General features: G+C 42.7%; 1 long non-coding RNA gene across 1 annotated transcript; it reads right to left on the reverse strand.

The window, feature by feature from the left end:
• Positions 1 to 737: 737 nt before the first annotated feature.
• Positions 738 to 17,294, reverse strand: LOC138792941 (uncharacterized). Its single transcript, XR_011363193.1, has 3 exons — positions 17,220 to 17,294; positions 3,527 to 3,711; positions 738 to 962 (listed from the first exon to the last, which is right to left on the reverse strand). It is a non-coding gene; the product is annotated as an uncharacterized lncRNA (long non-coding RNA).
• Positions 17,295 to 17,494: the final 200 nt, after the last annotated feature.

Below are 17,494 nucleotides of genomic sequence, written 5' to 3' on the forward strand. Positions count from 1 at the left end.
CCAAACCCTTCTCTTCCTAACATTATTTGTTGGAGGAAAGTCAGGAGGCCCCATACTAGACAGTCAGCTCAACTTATTAAAGTTGGCAGATTAGGCCTAATTTTGACTTAAAGGTAACCTGTCACCAAGACAATGCTATATAATCTATCACCATCATATTATAGAGCAGGAAGAGCTGAGCAGATTGATATATATTATTGTGGGAAAAGATTCAGTATAATTTGTAATGTGTTAATTGAAATCCCCGATCATTCTGTGGTAAGGAGTCCAGTGGGCGGTGTCACTCAATGGACTGGACTCTTTAGCATAGAAATATCAGAGATTTCAATCAATAACTTACAAGTTATACTGAATTTTTTCCCATAAAGTTATGTATTAATCTGCTCAGCTCCTTCTGGTCTTTAACATGGTGCTGATAGCTTAGATAGCATTTTCATGGTGACGGGTTTCCTTTAAGTGTATAGGACCTCTGCATGGACAATTCACTTATTTAATGAGTGTTCATGTAATGCTTAATTTCTCTTTGGGTGACACCGCAGGGAAATTGATCACTTACTGCTAGTTTCCACACACATTCCAGCTTAGTTTGAAGCAACTAATGAGTACTGTCCAAAGTGGAAAAGAAAAACTAAACTTTACCAGTTTTAGTGATGGTTTTATTCCATTGGGTTATGTCCTTTGTATTGTGCAGACTTTATAGGTGTACGATTGGTAGACATACAGGCATGACTGGCTGGGACATCTGAATGCAGTATGTTTTCTCGATGTCTTGTTTGACCTAGACTTTTAGTTCTTCTTTTCAAAAATAGATCGAGGCGTCAGTAACCAGGAGATGAACAGTCTATAGTTATAGGCTCGGATGATCGATGATGAAAGTATCTTAAGATAACTTGCTTCATAGCAACAGCAGTTCCAGTAAATGAAGACAACTTGTCGAAGGGAGGTGACTCAGACCGAGGTGTCTATAAGTGAGAGATAACTTAGTGCCAAGCAACGCCATGTATGGCCAGAGGAGATGGGTGTGGAGTAGTGATGAGCGAATACTGTTTGATCGAATAGATATTCGATCGAATAGTAAGGTATTCGATCTTTAGAATATTATCGAATAGTTTGCCGAATATTCGATAAATATTCGATAAGCGTTCAAATCCCCCAGCTTCCGGTTTTTACCTCCAAGTGGTCGAATAGATGTTTTTCAATAATCGAATACTTGTTCCCATTGACTTTAGTGGGATCGAATATTCGGGAGATATTCGTACAAATATCGAATATTCGAATATTTTACTATTCGCTCATCACTAGTGTGGAGCTCTTGGTAACAGCGCGACAGTGCTACTTATCATCAGAACAAGGCAAAGTGTTTAGTAAGAGCCATCAAAACATAATAAAATATGTTCCTCTCTGAAGCCGTAAAGATTAGTCTGTAGAGATGAGCATGCTTGAGTCTGATTGTTCAGCATTTGATAAAGTCATAGGCTACATCCAACTTCAGTTATTTATTTTCAGGTATTTAAATGCTGAATGATCAGACTTGAGCATCGAGTATCCCGACACAGATGTGCCACTAAGTTCTATACACCTGGGTAAAGTAACTCTCTCACAAAAGGGGATGAAGGAGATTTTATTGTGTATTTTTCCCCACTAGGTGTCACTGTTGTATTTATTGTATGTACTAAAATATGCACAGCTGAAGGAAGAAATGGGTTAACTACTGTTTGTCACATGTTGTGTTTCCTCCTGTTACAGGTGCAGGCTTGTTCCACTCACTTTTTTGCCTATCCTATTTATTCTTTCTTATCCACACAAAGCCCCACCAATCACACTTTAGCTAAGGTAACCCTATAAAAAGGAGCTGGTTCCGTGTGCAAGGGTCTTCTTCTAGTAGAGTCAGTGGAGAGAGACAGACAGAGAACACAGTTCCTGCTGCAGTGAAGCCAGGGCCTGGCTTAGGTCAGGACCCTTGTCAGGATCAAGAGACTTATTCTTCTCAAGTTACTACTAATAGCATGCAGTGCTAGAGACCTTAGGACGTCTCTAGTAGAATCTAGATTTTAATTTGGAACACTGCAAGAAATGTTAAGAGTTTAGTGGCAGGAGTGCACTGACTGGTCCCATGAGACTGGATGTGACCAAACTGGAATAGAGACTTAACCCCTAGAAGGCCAGGTGGAATCCACCCAACAGGAGTGATGGTTATTGGGAAAAATGCAAAGGGCTGCTTCAAAACTCAAGTCAGAACTTATTCACATAGAAACCAGGGCACTTGCAAAAAGGCCATCAAAGCTTGGGGGTTTTTACCATCAAGTTCTGGGTTACACACGACTTAGATGAGACTAAGTATTGTCAGGTCACCTACAGTCTACATTTTCGTCTCAAGGCCAGTGAGGTCTGACACTAGTAAGAGGGTAACTTTTTTTTTCTTATACCTATTTCTGTGTTTTTTAAACAAATACATTAAAGAAATCTTAAGTTTTATTGAAATATTCAAACTGCTGCAGCCCAGGCCGCACACTCCATTGTGTGCAGCGGTGAATTGGAGTGCGGGCACACACGGATTCAACAGAAATGAAGATCATCCGGTCAATACTGCAGTACCGGTCAGGATGATCTTCTCTGACACCGTCCGTTCTGTGTCCCGGCCGGGTCAGAGAACGGCTGGTCTCCTACAGCGTGTGAACATGGCCTTAAAGTGTAACTGTCATATAAATGTCACTTTTCAGAAAAAGTATCAATAAGTATCAATAGTGCAAGCAATTTTAAGAAACTCTGAGGATTTATTAAGCAGGAGTTCTGTGTCCATTATGCTCTATGGAGAGGGGAGAGGTCGAGGGGGATGAGGGAGCATGGATAGAAGAAAAGCAGGTAATCTTGCAATCTTCTCTCACCAAGCTCCCAGATAATTAAGCACTGACCTTTCTGACCTGAGAATTTATTGTTTTATGTGCCCAGACAGTCTACAAACAGCAGGGCTTCTTGTCTGCTCTTCCTGCTCCCTCATCCCCCTCAGCCCCTCCCAACTCCATAGGGTATAATGGAGTCAGCAAACCCGTCTTCACTTTGCTCTTCTGTAATGAAGAAGACATTACCTGATGATGCACATATGAGAAGTGAGGGGTGAGGGGGTGAGGCAGGAAACGGCTTTTTGAGTACAGAAAGAGTTTTTTGCCTAATAAAACCTATTGTACTATTATTTTCTGCAAAAAAAAATTTAAATGACAATTACACTTTAAACACAGAAAATAAAATATAAAGAATTGAAAAAAACATATATACAACATGAATATCGGCTTTTTACATACACAGTCGCAGGCTATTTCACAATACCATAGGGGGATGAATGTCAACCCCCTTTTAAAAGGTAAGAAGGTACAAGACTTTTCTGGACTATAAGTTTTGAATACATTCATGGCAAGAGCACCACCATCTAGGTAACAATATCTTACTCCATCATGTATGATGACTTTATAGCCCCATAGAGCACAACTGCGCCATCATGTGATAAATCTGATACCGTATACCATTGTACCTCTTCTATGTTGCAGTGTGACGGGAAGACCACCTGGGATAGTGTCCAATTATGATTGCCCAATTTGCAAGAAGTATTGCTCCGCTGTTACTCATAAGGGCCCACACGTGTGAACCATGTATAGTGTCACTTGGAGTCGCTGCCATAAGTCATCGTATTTTCCTCTAGAAGCAATTTGTGAACACCTGTAAAATATGGCATGCATTCAGAACTGGATTTATATGATAATTATACAGTCGCAGTGCCACGGGAGAGAGAAGGACACTCACCGAGGGACAAGAGCAACACAATGTTCTGCTTTATATTGTGAAAGCAGAAAAGTATCATTAAAGCCATTCTTAAAGGGGTATTCCCATCTCAGCTTGTTATCCCTTATCCATAGGATAAGGGATAACATGCAGATCAATGGAGGACCACTAGGACGACAACCAACCCCAAGAACAGAAACTTTTAGAATGGAGCTGTGGGTTTCACATTACCCCCATTCCTTTATTTCTCTATGGAAGCTGCAGTGATAGCCGGATGCTGTATGTGCAGCTACTATAGAGAATGTATAGAGAAGCAGTGCACTTGGGCATGATAGTGGTTGGATCTCTTGCTATCCTCTATCCATAACAAGATAAGATGGGATACCCCTTGAAAGTGGAGTCCCTATTACACTGGCCTTTTATCTTCCCAATCTGGCATCGGCCAGTGTAATGTGGCCCGAGACAAATGAGCAAACGCTCGCTCATCGCTAATCACTCAATTCTAACCCGTCACAAAATAATCTGTATCTCCGCAGGTAATGGATGTGTGTGGCCAATGGCTGGTTAACGATAGTGCTGTGGGAATAATCGAGAGGTCGTTTGTGCAGTCCTGGAGGCACGAGTATCAATTTCTGAGTTGTAGAAACAGCCAGAGAAATGTCTGGTTAACAGCTCAAAAAGTGGCCAGATATTCTATTGAACTCAATGGAAAAACGTCTGTTAGTGCGTGCTGTATTTATTTTATGTCTGTTATTGTTACAGCCTTATAATTAAGTATTGGACGTTTTCTTCAAGCTGTTTACCTGCCGAAATACATCCCAAAGAAAAACAGGTGATACATTTGCTATAGGTTTTCTAAAAGAAAAAAAATACCCTGTTTCCCTGAAAATAAGACAGTGCCTTATATTAATTTTTGCTCAAAAACATGCATTATGGGGGAGATTTATCAAACTGGTGCAAAGTAGAATTGGCTCAGTTGCCCCTAGCAACCAATCAGATTCCACCTTTCATTCCTCACAGATTCTTTAGAAAATGAACAGTGGAATCTGATTGGTTGCTAGGGGCAACTGAGCCAGTTTCACTTCACACCAGTTTGATAAATCTCCCCCTATGTCTTACTAACACTCTTGTAGGAGCGCATCAGCAGCAGGACGTACGGCGGCGTGCAGCAAGATGTGCCGGCGGGACAGGTGCCGTACGGCATTGTGCATTGGGACATGCAGCAAGATGTGCAGCAGTGTGCGGTAGGACGTGCGGAATACCTGGGGGCCATGAAGCTGTATGCCTGCAGCGACGGCTGTAAAGGTCCACAAGGGGTTTAGGCGAGTCCTGGGTGGTGGCGGGTGGCAACGGGCAGCCTTACTTTTGGGGGGGGCTTTACTTTTGGGGGGTGCCCTAGTTTAGAGTAGGGGTGCCTTATTTTAGGAAGGAAGCCTTACTTTAGGCTAGTTGGTAGGGTAGTTGGGGTGTCTTATTTTAGGAGGGCGTCTTATTTTTGGGGAAACATGGTATACAGAGAACAATAGGGTCAGGTGGTAAAAATCCATTATGCCAACCCTTCTCCCCATGGGTATCATTTATCAGTCTGGAGGCTGCCATATACCTTAGAGTGTTAGCTGAACCAACTGAACCCACTATATGGTGTATGGGCACTTTCAAGCAAATCTATTCCGGGATGCCACCCACCCCAAATCGCATGTACAATTTATTAGCCTTTACCCGCAATGTCCAGTTCTGGGGTCTGCCTTTCTCCTGGGGCCGGTATGATCCCTAACTAGTTTTATTCTGGCGACGTGGCAAGGCGGGGTGTCACTAAGGTGGGGCCTAGAACATCCATGCCCTTGGCCTGCAGCGTCTCACTCCCTTCCCCCCCTGGGCAGGATGGAGGCGTGGAGAGATAAAAAAACCCTGTCTCACCGCACCGCCAGAATAAAACTTGTTTTAGGCATAATATCGGAGAAACCCCGGTTCTGGCGTGGTGAAGGCTAGAAAATTGTAGGAGGGTTGAGTCCGGTACAGACTCCCTTTAAGTATCATTTGCACAATACAGATGAATGGACTCCAATAGTGCCACAATGGACTCCAATAGTGCCTTCAATTCCTATCAGCCAAATTGGGCTTACAGTTATCTCTCCCGGCCTCCTCATACACCCGAATGTTTGGCCGTGTTTCCAATGGGGAGGGCAGTTTAATTTAAAGTGTGTAGACACCTATAGATTATCATGAAATTCTTAATCTGCAATCCTTAATTCAATTTTCCTGCAGCGCCATCTCAGGTAAAAATAAGCATTGCAGTGCTGTCTGTGTAATGCGTGGCAAGCTATGCTCCTTTGTACTCTAAACATGGCCGTCCCCCTCCCCATACTCCGTGATAATTACATACGACTGTTCCAGACAGCCCCTTTTAATAAAAACACAAACAATATGAGTTTATGCTGGAAAATTCCTGAGACAGTCATATGCTTGATCCTTCATAGGAACGTCCTCCACACCCGCACTCCCACTTTGTGTACAATGTTGTGCTAAGATGGCATTAGTCATCATTAATATGACGATAATTGAAGAAACAGACGGCTAAACACAATAGGGGACATTTACATTGACTTTCATTACATTCGATTTGGATAAGTGTAGATATTAAGCTTGATCGCCGGTCTTCAGAATTCTCCGACTTTTGTCTACAGGTTGAATGAAAGAGCCAAAGAAGTTTCAAAAGGCTATTTTTATCATATTATCATGTTAATCAGTCTCGGCTGGTTACTATCTACTAGCCTGCAGGGGTTGTCTTCTATCATGACATGATGAAAATTGCCTTTTGCAACAAGGCTAAGACTGTGACTAGTTGGGAAATGGAGGGAGAGACGCCGAAACTCATTTGCAAGCAGGTAAAAGTGATATGTAAAGTGTTTGTGATCTTGAACCTTGTAAAATTACCAATTGTTTCGGAGACTCTCAGGTAAACGGGGAATATTTTTGTGATTATTTGTACCTATAATATGATAAATGCTCTGAAGCAGCTAGCGGGAAACTTGCAGGGAAAGAGGGTGCCAAGAAGCAAAAAAAAAAAAAAAGAAGAAGAAGAACAGTGACTACGACTACAAATCAAAACAAATAGTTCAAGTGAACAAAGGAAAAGTTTGATGAATTTTCCATTGAATCTAAAAAAGGGCAAGAATTTCTCTGGGGAAGATTTATAAAGGAAACATTTTGCTTTCTGGAATAAAGGTAATTGTTTGATCCCTATTTTTTATTTGGCAAATGGGATACCCATTTAATTACGGTCCTTGTGACATATAACGTGTATCATGTGATCGGAGTGGCGTTTGGGTTGGCAGTTATGTTATGTGTTTGTTTTCGATTTATATTTTTATTATGGGGTTATCCAATATTAGAAAACCATAGCTCCATTCTTCCCTTCAGTTTGGGTGTGGTATTACTGGTCAGTGAATGGTTCCCAGTTGTAATACCACACACAACCTGGGGACAGGTGGGGATCTCACAATGGCTAACTGCTCGTTCATCAGACAGGACCAGGATAGTCCAGTAGAGCCTTCAGGACCATGCCACACACTTATATACGACAGTCCTGATGCATTCAAATAACCACTATACACATGTATAGTAGGAAACCACCTTTTAAGAGAAATAAAAGCTAATAAAAAATAATTAGAATTCAAATCACTGATCAGCGTGGGCCTTCAGCGTGCTGCAAAGGTCCCTTTAACTGCAAGCGCTAATACAGTTAAATGTTAAAAGCTGTGACTAAACTTGATGGGTTTGTGGTCATTTGGGGGGCAATTAAAAGTTTGCTATGGGGCTCAGCCCTAGTACAATAGCCATGGTCAGGAAAGCCAGATAACAAGGTATAGATAGCACAGGGACACCAAGCATGCTAGGTAACCTAGTCTAATAGACAGTGAAGGGTTAACAGACTGGGGATGGTATATACAAGATTAAGGGTCTGGTCCAGAACGTGATTGGGCAAGCCCCCTGATCTCCAGCCAAAGGCATCTGTGTGGGCAGGGGAGACCTGCCAGTCACACACTGAACAGAGGTAGATTCAAATCTCCCGCCAAGTGACAAGGGCCCATGATGTCCCTGTTTGCCAGGTCGGCCGTCAGGTATCCATGACATCACCCGGAAGGTGGTGCTAACTCCAGAAGACAAGGAACACTCCAGCAGTGTGCGGCTACTAGGGCAGCCCTATGAACGCCATTGGAGCGCGGTCAAGTAACTATGCATTGTTTTAGGACATTGATTATTTTTTTGTAAAAATAATTGTACATTCTTTTATATTTATTTTTATAAAACATTCAGAAGAACATTTTTTCTCAGAAGAAAATCCCTTTAATTCGGAAGAGATTTGCTTTTTATTCGACTGTAAAGCATTTCAGCATTTTTATTATGGCAGCGAGAAACCTGGACCTCCCGTAGCTCTACTGAATCAAGCTTGGAACACCAAAGGGTTCTATTGTGATCTAGGTTCAGTTCAGTAGAACCACAAAGGGTTTCAGCCATTATGAAATGCCGCCACCTTCCAGCCTTACCAAAAGTTGACGTAAGGACATTTCAGGCAAAGTTTCGGAATAACATAATGAGGCCTAAAAAGGATTACCGGGCGGATAACACCAAGGTAAACAATTAGGTGCCGAGTTGTGCGTCTAGCCATAGGCCCAGTAAGGCATTATTGTAAATTTGTACATAAAAGGAAGAATTCATGAATGTTTTGATACCTGTCGATGAGTCGTTCAATACTTTTCAGCAATTGTAAAGCATTACCATAATATTTCACAGCAGCACAAGACTCCGCAATCGGGAAAAGCCAGTAATATTGATTCTCAAAAAGAAGAAAGACTCCGAACTCTAATCCGAGGGGCTTTGACACATTTTGATCCCACATTAGCCCTGCAGCTGGACAGAGAAGCGGTCCCTGACGGGGTGGAAGGAAGCAGAGTCTTACATTGTGCCTTCAGGAGAAGACAGGCTGCTTCAGCTTTCAGTTCAAAGATCCCGAATAGGCAGGAAAAGAGCTGGAAAAAGATTTGTCAAAAGACACTTGGATAGGACTTGATCAAACCCGCTGCCGGCGATGTCGTCGCATTGTACAGGCAAATCGCAGTACAATGAAAAAGTAGAAGTTACAGAGTTTTTCTATAAAACTTTAGAAATCCTTTTATTGGGTAGATGCCTAAAATACAGTTTTGGGCTAAAGTGGGGGCAAATGTATAGCTTATCAATTATTTCCTTTTCAGTTTATGTAGTCAGAACTTTATTCTTCCTAATATAGAGGTCCCAATCTCCTGAATTGACATGGAATGAGATAATAACATCATGGCTGCCTATAGCCACCACTAGAGGGAGCTTAGTGCAGACAGTTTCTAAATTATACTCTAATACTGATACTGTCTTCGGTCAGCTACATTAAGTAGTCAGGATCCTACTTTTGAAAGGGATATTCAAATTTCGGCAAGTTATCACCTATGCACAGAATAAGTGATAATTGGTGGATTGATGGGTCCATAGAGAATGAAAGAAGAAGTGGTGTTCATTCTCTATTTATTCAGGGCTGCGACTTTTTACTGCGTACTGGAGATCGGTAGTCAGATCCCCGCCGATCTGCAAGTTATCCCTTTGCCAAAACGAGAATATACCTTTAAGTCTATGTTTACAAAGGGAATTTTTAGCTCAGGATCAGAAAATTGGAGCTCCGACTGCTTTAAAATATTGTAGGAAATTAGCACAGCAAGTAAGACTCAAAACCAGCATGGTGGTTAGAGGTTAATATTGACTTTCCTGTACAGGCAGAACATCTTAGGAGATGCAGAATAAATGCTAGATAATAGAATGGAAAAAACGATTGTTTTCCTTGATAATGATGGTCTCAATGACCTCATATACATTTTAGATAAATTTTGCCGACTATATTATGTGTAGAGGGGCCCTAATATGTGATGACAGACAAGAGAAGGATCGGGCATGGGGGAAACCACAGTCGTATCACAGTTTGGCTTTGTCTATTGAACATGTGTGGCCTCCATATCACTAAACTGTCCTATGGCTTCCTGATGCGATGGCTGATCAACTAGATCAGCAGTCCACTAATGAGCCTATTAAATGACTCTGTTATCAAGTGTGTAGGGCTTGTCTTATGGGGTTCCGCTATGTATACTGCACAAACAATTGCAGGGCTATTGGGGGAGACTTTTACTTTCAACATTTGAACAATTATTCACCAACTGGTCATATATATGGGCGATATTGATCCATTTAGCGGATAATTGTTCTATAAGACCCTAATTCACCTTTGAAGTTTTCATGATGATATATGAAAGATAGGTGGTCGCTAGAGTTGAGTGGCATCTGATTACCGCTGGCTGGAGAGGTTGGATGAAGCCCTAAGGCTGCCTAGAAAGCATGGTTACAGCCATAGGCCATAGGCTGTATCCATGTTTTCCAAGACTCCCTGGGGCTGCATCCAACTTTTTCAGCCACCGGTAATCAAATGCTGCACGCTCGGGTTTGGATGGACCCAAATGTGCCCAAGGTTCACTCATATCTAGCAGTCACACTTATGAAGGTTGTGAATTGTAAGCCCCGTTCAGCCATAACTTTTGTCTACCAGAAAACCTCCCCATATAGAAAAAAATAGTTATTAGAAAAATAAATTGAGAAGTATTTAGAGTGCCCAAATGGTTATTGTTTTAGAAAGCCATTTACATTGGGCAATAATTTTTTTTCCATAGTATGACTAATTGTTAGGTAGCAATTACATGTGAGCCATAGCATCTATTTATATATAGAAGTACCAACAGTAGGGATGAGTGAGGCTCCACTGTATGTCTGGTGTCTCCAGCCCGCTCTGCCAGTTAGGCTCCATTCACACGGAGTAAGGCTATGTTCACACTGCGTATATGTCCGGCCGCATATTTTCGCGGCCGGACATATACGCGGTAAACTCCTGCTGGAGATTTACGCTACTTGCGGCCGGCTACGTACAGACCGCGAACTTACGCCCGTAGTCTACTTACGCTTCCCGAGCGCCCTACGTAGCGATCTGACAGCGGTCTTTTACTTGGAAATCTTCTGCTAGCCCCGGACACCCCACAGAACCTTTTGGATCGGCACAAAAAGCTAGAAAAATGAAGAAATCGCCACTAGGTACGGGAATGCATGTTACGCTACGGGCGCAAGTTACGTCATTTTCGTCCTCAAACAATGGTTTGGTTCATTTTTTATGGCGCCGCGTATGATCTGGGCGTAAGTTCGTACGTAGTGTGAACTGTGCAGCCGTACATCGTATACTTTCCATTGTACGCAAACTACGTAAGTCTTCGGCCACTTATTCACGGAACGCGCTACGGCCGGAAACTTACGTAGTGTGAACATAGCCTAAAACTGACAGAATCCCACCAGCCTCCGTATCATACTGAGAGTCTATGGGAGGCTTGCGCAACTCCTCTCTCCGTAGTGAAGAATGGACATGTCAATTCTTCAGTGCAAAGAAGCGCGGAGAGAGGATGCACGGAGAGTGGAGGCGCGCGAGCCTCCCATAGACTCCCAGTATGACACGGAGGCTGCCGGAATGCCTCCAGTTTTACTCCGTGTGAAAGGAGCCTTACTGACTGAGATGGGACAGCGCTGCAACCAGTGATTGGCTCAGTGGGCTGTCACTCTCCAAACCAGCCTGCTCAGCCAATCACTAGCCTTGTCACTTGGGCTGTCACTCTCATCTCTGGAGTGACATCCCGCTCAACAAATGACTGATTGACTGAGATGGGACAGCACTGTGGCCAGAGATTGGCTGAAAGTCTCGAAACTCACAGCCCGCTCACCCAATCACTTATCATGGTGCTGTGCCTCAGTCATTGATTGGCTGAGCAGGATTTTGGCTGCAGTGGACACCGGAGACCAGAGACCAAGGACACTAGGGGAGCGCAGACAGGTAAGTATTGCTGAGCAAACAGCTAAACCGCACCAAAACAGCTAAATATTTGAAATTGTTTAGCTGTTTTAGTGTGGTTCGTCACGGTTTGCAAATTTTTGGCGTAAAACATTTGTAAACTTCCGAACTGAACTTTTTAAAAAGTTCGCTCCTCTCTAGCCAACTACTGAAATTGTTGCATGACCTTTCCGTTGATGTCCTATAACCCCATTGACCTATGTTGTGGTTTCCATCATTCTTGGTTTTCTTGCTATCATATCATAACTGTATATGTACAAGAGCCTTTCGTCTCGGCCCCCTGTCTGCCGCCCCAGCTTCGGCCAGGTATCATGTTGCTGCTCGGTGCCTTCTCATACTACGAGAAATTCAGCTTAGACGGATTCAGGTTTACCCATTTCTGGTACAAAAGAAAAGGGCTGTAGCTGTGAAACCCACATTAAAGGGAGAGAAAAAAAAGAGAAAAGAATTGGATTTAGCACAGGGTGGGCCGAGATGTTGGCTATTGACAAGTGTTTGAGGAAGATAATGTTGGTGCACGGCTCCAGTCAATGAGGAGAACGGCGGAGCTCAAGGTCAGGACTCAGAATACAAAGAGTGGGCAGTAATCTCCAGACTACACTTTCCACAGCTTGTTCTGGACATCTGATACCAATTTCATTTCTGAGCTGGTCAGCGAAAAATAAAATAATAACACATAGAATGTAACCAAGGTAGGCCATCGCTTTACTTCACTGCGAACTGATACCGTGCTGCAAAATGCCTCGTGGAGTAGAAAATACCAGATCCTGAAAATGTATCTTCCATGTTTTATTCAATCCAGCAAAATCTATCACCAGTCATTGTATTTTTACCTTAAATAAAGTCCCGGCTACTGTAAAGTATATGTATTACAAGCCATGGAGAAGGAGAAGAGAAAGGTCACGGAGGTCTGACGTCATGCTAGTCTATCTATAGTCCTTTCTCATAAGGGTCCATTGTTCCTCCGAACGTATACGCTTTAATACGGAGCAGAAGGGTAATTACAATAATGGATTTTGGCATGGGACTTAGTATAGTGGTTACAGGGGGTATAATGTTTCTTGTCATCACCTGGGCCGAGAGCAGAGGTAAAGGGCCAGCTAATGGGTAATTGATTTTCTTCAACCTAAAAAGTGACAACCCTTAAAACTTACTATGGAGTGGACGGTACTATATACTGTACAGCGCCCTTGGTTGAGACTTTTTGACATACAGAAATTGCAGTAAAGTCAATCCACTATAAAAACTTTAATGGATCCAATTTTTTAAGACTGTCTATATGCCGCCAGACATGCCCCTTATATTTATTCATAAGGAAGGTGAGCAGGAATAGAGGTACTCCATGCAGAAGTGCGCACAGGCTTAAAGGCGAAATTACTTTTCTTTTATATCAACTGGTGTTAGAAAGTTAGACAGATTTCTAATATACTTCTATTTAAAAATATCAAAGCTCCAAGTACTTATCAGCTGCCGTATGTCCTGCAGAAAGTGGTGTATTCTTTCCAGTCTGACACAGTGCTCTCTGCTGCCACCTCTGTCCATGTCAGGAACTGTCCAGAGCAGGAGCAAATCCCCATTGAAAACCTCTCCTGCTCTGAACAGTTCCTGACATGGACAGTGGTGGCAGCAGAGAGTATCGTGTCCCACTACCAGTGTTTCTTCTTGTCTTTACACACCCAGGTGAAACTAGTTTGTTCAGGTGTCACAACAAGTGGTTTTAGCTGCATTTTCTGCTGGAGCCACTAGGTGTCTCACTCCCCCTGTACACAGCTGCAGTCTATGTAAAAGGTTATGCTATGTTTATGTGTATTGTTTTATTGAGCAGACACTCTATACACCACTCTCTCCCTATACAAGTCTTCACTCTTTCTTCCATCACTATCTGCTCAAGTCTACCTCTGAAGTTCTTAAAGCCAAAATATTTTTGCACTAGTACTTTGTCGCTGCACCTGCACCCCAACTCGCATCTTACACTGGTACTAATTAAGGTCCTGTGCCCGTGTGTCTGTGGGGTGGGAATTACCACTCCTGGCCACCATGACAAGTTGCCGTCAAAACACCAGAGCCCACCAGCTGCACAGAACACCTGCACCAGCACCCCGGGCCACGGAAAGAGTACCGCGTCAGACTGGAAAGATTACACCACTTCCTGTAGGACATACAGCAGCTGGTAAGTACTGGAAAACTTGAGCCTTTTAAATAGAAGTAAATTACAAACTTAATGACATTGGATTTTCCCTTTAAAGGGAACCTGTCACCTGAAAACAGAGGGAAGAGCCCGCCCGACCCCCGGTGGAGCCCTGGATACTTACCTCATTCTGCAAGTCCTGCTCCAGAAGCAATATGAACAATATGAATATGAATTCTTCGGTCTCATCAGAATATTGATGTATCGACGAAAGAACAATCGAGCCGATCGAGCCGAGCCTTTACCTGATGGAGCTCAACAAAAGAACAACAGTAGTATCATTTAATTCTATGGGAGTCAATGGGATATAACATTTCTATGAAACGTTAAACGCCTATTCAAGAAAAGAATTTTCCTATCAACTTTGTAGATAAAACTTTGAATACAAGAGATTGAAACAAACTTTCTATCTGATCTAAGTTCAAACACGATCTCCATCACGGTGCCGGCAACAATCAGAATGGCGTCTCTTACAAGAAAAACTACTCGACAGTAATTGAAGCACATTACAAAGTTATATAACTGTGTAATGTGCTTCAGTCACCTATCTGCCTCCCTTCCCTGTCTTTTCCCCCCTCCACCCCCACCAGGAAGTGTCCTAACTCACACAGACCTAATAACTGCCGTCCGTCACCAGGCAGCTCCTTCTTGTGAGGATGAGTCATCAGCAGGAGGGCTGCTCTAGGTCCTGTTACAGCAGCCCCCCCTCCCCAGTCCAAGTGATGGCTTGCAGTTGTTCAGCCAATGGGAGCTGAGCAAGCTGAGTCACCTGACAAGGCAGGGGAGGGGTAAGGCTAGTGTAAAAGGAGAAGGAGCTGAGAGAAGTGACGACAGTAATTAGGTCTGTGTGAGTTAGGACACTTCCTGGTGGGGGGTGGAGGGGGGAAAAGACAGGGAAGGGAGGCAGATAGGTGATTGAAGCACATTACAGAGTTATACTGTATAACTTTGTAATGTGCTTCAATTACTGGGGAAAAGTTTTTCATGGCACTTCTCCTTTAAATGGGTTGTCCAGCGAAAATCTTTTTCCTTCAAATCAACTGGTTTCAGAAAGTTATATAGATTTGTAATTTACTTCTACTTAAATCTCAAGTCTTCCCATACTTATCAGCTGCAGGAAATGTTGTTTTATTTTTAGTCAGACACAGTGCTCTCTGCAGCCACCTCTGTCCATGTCAGGAACTATACAGAGCAGGAGAGGTTTTCTATGGGGATTTGCTGCTGCTCTGGACAGTTCCTGACATGGACAGAGGTGGCAGCAGAGAGCACTGTGTCAGACTGGAAATAATACACCACTTCCTGCAGGACATACAGCAGCTGATAAGTATGGCAAGACTTGAAATTTTTAAATAGAAGTAAATTACAAATCTATATAACTTTTTGAAACCAGCTGATTTGAAAGAAAAAGATTTTCGCCGGAGTACCCCTTTAAGACTTGCCAACCTCATTTACTTTCTGCATTCACAACTATGTCCAATGAGCAAGGAAAATGAATGTCTGTGATGCTGCCTCCTACTAGGCTGAATAAAGTATAACCAAGAGGATGAGACGGTGCCACCAGGTTATTGCTTCACACCATAGGTGATGTTCTTGAGGGCTACCAGGGAGATGATTCCATTCATCTTCCATTTATACATAGTGTCTTATTTGGTGGTGTAGGGGCTACCTCTATATAGCTTTATACCTGCTCTAGGACTAATGTGTGGAATGCAGAAACAAACACTTGTTCACTACTTTTACCACTAGATGGCGCTTATCAGCATTGTGCCTATAATATACTGATATCACAAATACAGTGCGTTACAATGTATTATTACTCATCTGGTGTACGACCATAATACACCTGGCTGACATAGTATGTGAGTCCTTTACTGTCCAGTAGATAACATGTCAGGGGAGGGCTACCCATCATGCAAATTGTAATACATTACAAGTAATTGTGAGCCTTGGGAATCAGACACAGATCCTTACATACAAACTAGTACAGGAGGGATGAACAGATTCTCAATGAGACCCAGTTGGTCCATAGAGTCTTTCAGGCAATGCTCTATAGGAAGACTAGGCAAACTAGCTATCCTCCATAAGGAACACAGTTGTCTCTCTATTGGCAGATATAGGTAGTTATCCCATAAGCCAATGACATACCAATGAAGCCTTGAAGTCAGTAACTTGTATACAAAACATGACCCATACATTGTTTAGCCCTATGTGGCAAACATATAGAGCACATAGGAATGGCATCAGAACGCTGTTCTCCTCACCACGACTGTCCAAAACTGCTCTCTGCTGCCACCTCTGTCCATGTCAGGAACTGTCAGAGCAGGAGAGGTTTTCCATGGGGATTTGCTCCTGCTCTGGACAGTTCCTGACATGGACAGAGATGGCAGCAGAGAGCAGACTGAAAAGAATACACCACTTCCTGCAGGACAAACAGCAGCTGATAAGTACTGGAAGACTTCGGATTTTTAAATAAAAGTAATTTACAAGTCTGTATAAACTTTTTGACACCAGTTGATTTGAAAACATTTTTAACCTCCAGAGTACCCCTTTAAGATTTTAGGTAGACAGGGCCTGGGGATCATGTGTCATGGTGCAATGCCTTAAGAAGAGACCTACTTCATTCCTTTCATTTAGCCATTTAAAGGTATCACAACTGCAAGACTTTATTTTGTTGATACTATACAAGATGAAGTGGTAAATAAACTTGCACTAAAGAAGACCACCTTCTGTATTCCACTCAAACATAACTTTTGATATATTGCTGTCCATGGTGAGACTAACAATTCATTCCATACCTTCTATTATCTATTCAGTCCCCTTCCCCCAGTTTTCAGCTGCTGCTTTCTGTTCTGCTAAAGACTCAACATTCTGTGTGTAAGCTTATTTCTCTGTCTCCCCCCTCCCTTCTGAGACGGCGGATGTAACCAAGTCCCTGACTGGCTTTATCTGCAACTTTGTAGCTTCTTTGTAATGCTTGGAGGGATAATCACAGTGAGTTCATCAGCAACTTGACCTCTGATTAACCCTCCCAGGACAACAAAGAAGCTACAATGTTGCAGATAAAGCCCGCCAGGGTTTACATTAGCTGGCTCAAAAGGGGAGGAGGGGAGAGAAAAGCTGACACACAGATTTTTTGTCTTCAGCAGAAAGCATCAGCTCAGAACTGGGGAAAGGAGACTGAATAGATAAGTATGGAAGGAAATGTTATTTTCACAATGGGCAGCAACATATCAAAAGTTATGTTTTAGTTGAACACCCCTTTAATGTCATAATAGTCATAATCAGGTGGTGACTTACTTATCACATTCTGCTCTGGGGTTTCCACGGCTCAGTACATACTGTGGGGGAGATTTATCAAACATGGAGTAAAGTGAATCTGTCTCAGTTGCCCCTAGCAACCAATCAGATTCCACCTTTCATTTTCCAAAGAATCTGTGAGGAATGAAAGGTGGAATCTGATTGGTTGCTAGGGACAACCGAGCCAGTTTCACTTTACACCATGTTTGATAAATGTACCACGTAAAACGACAATAACCATCAATGTGTAGTGCACCTATGTAAGAACAATAAAG

Source organism: Dendropsophus ebraccatus, chromosome 1 (assembly GCF_027789765.1).
Source record: "Dendropsophus ebraccatus isolate aDenEbr1 chromosome 1, aDenEbr1.pat, whole genome shotgun sequence".
In the NCBI taxonomy this organism is placed as follows: domain Eukaryota; kingdom Metazoa; phylum Chordata; class Amphibia; order Anura; family Hylidae; genus Dendropsophus; species Dendropsophus ebraccatus.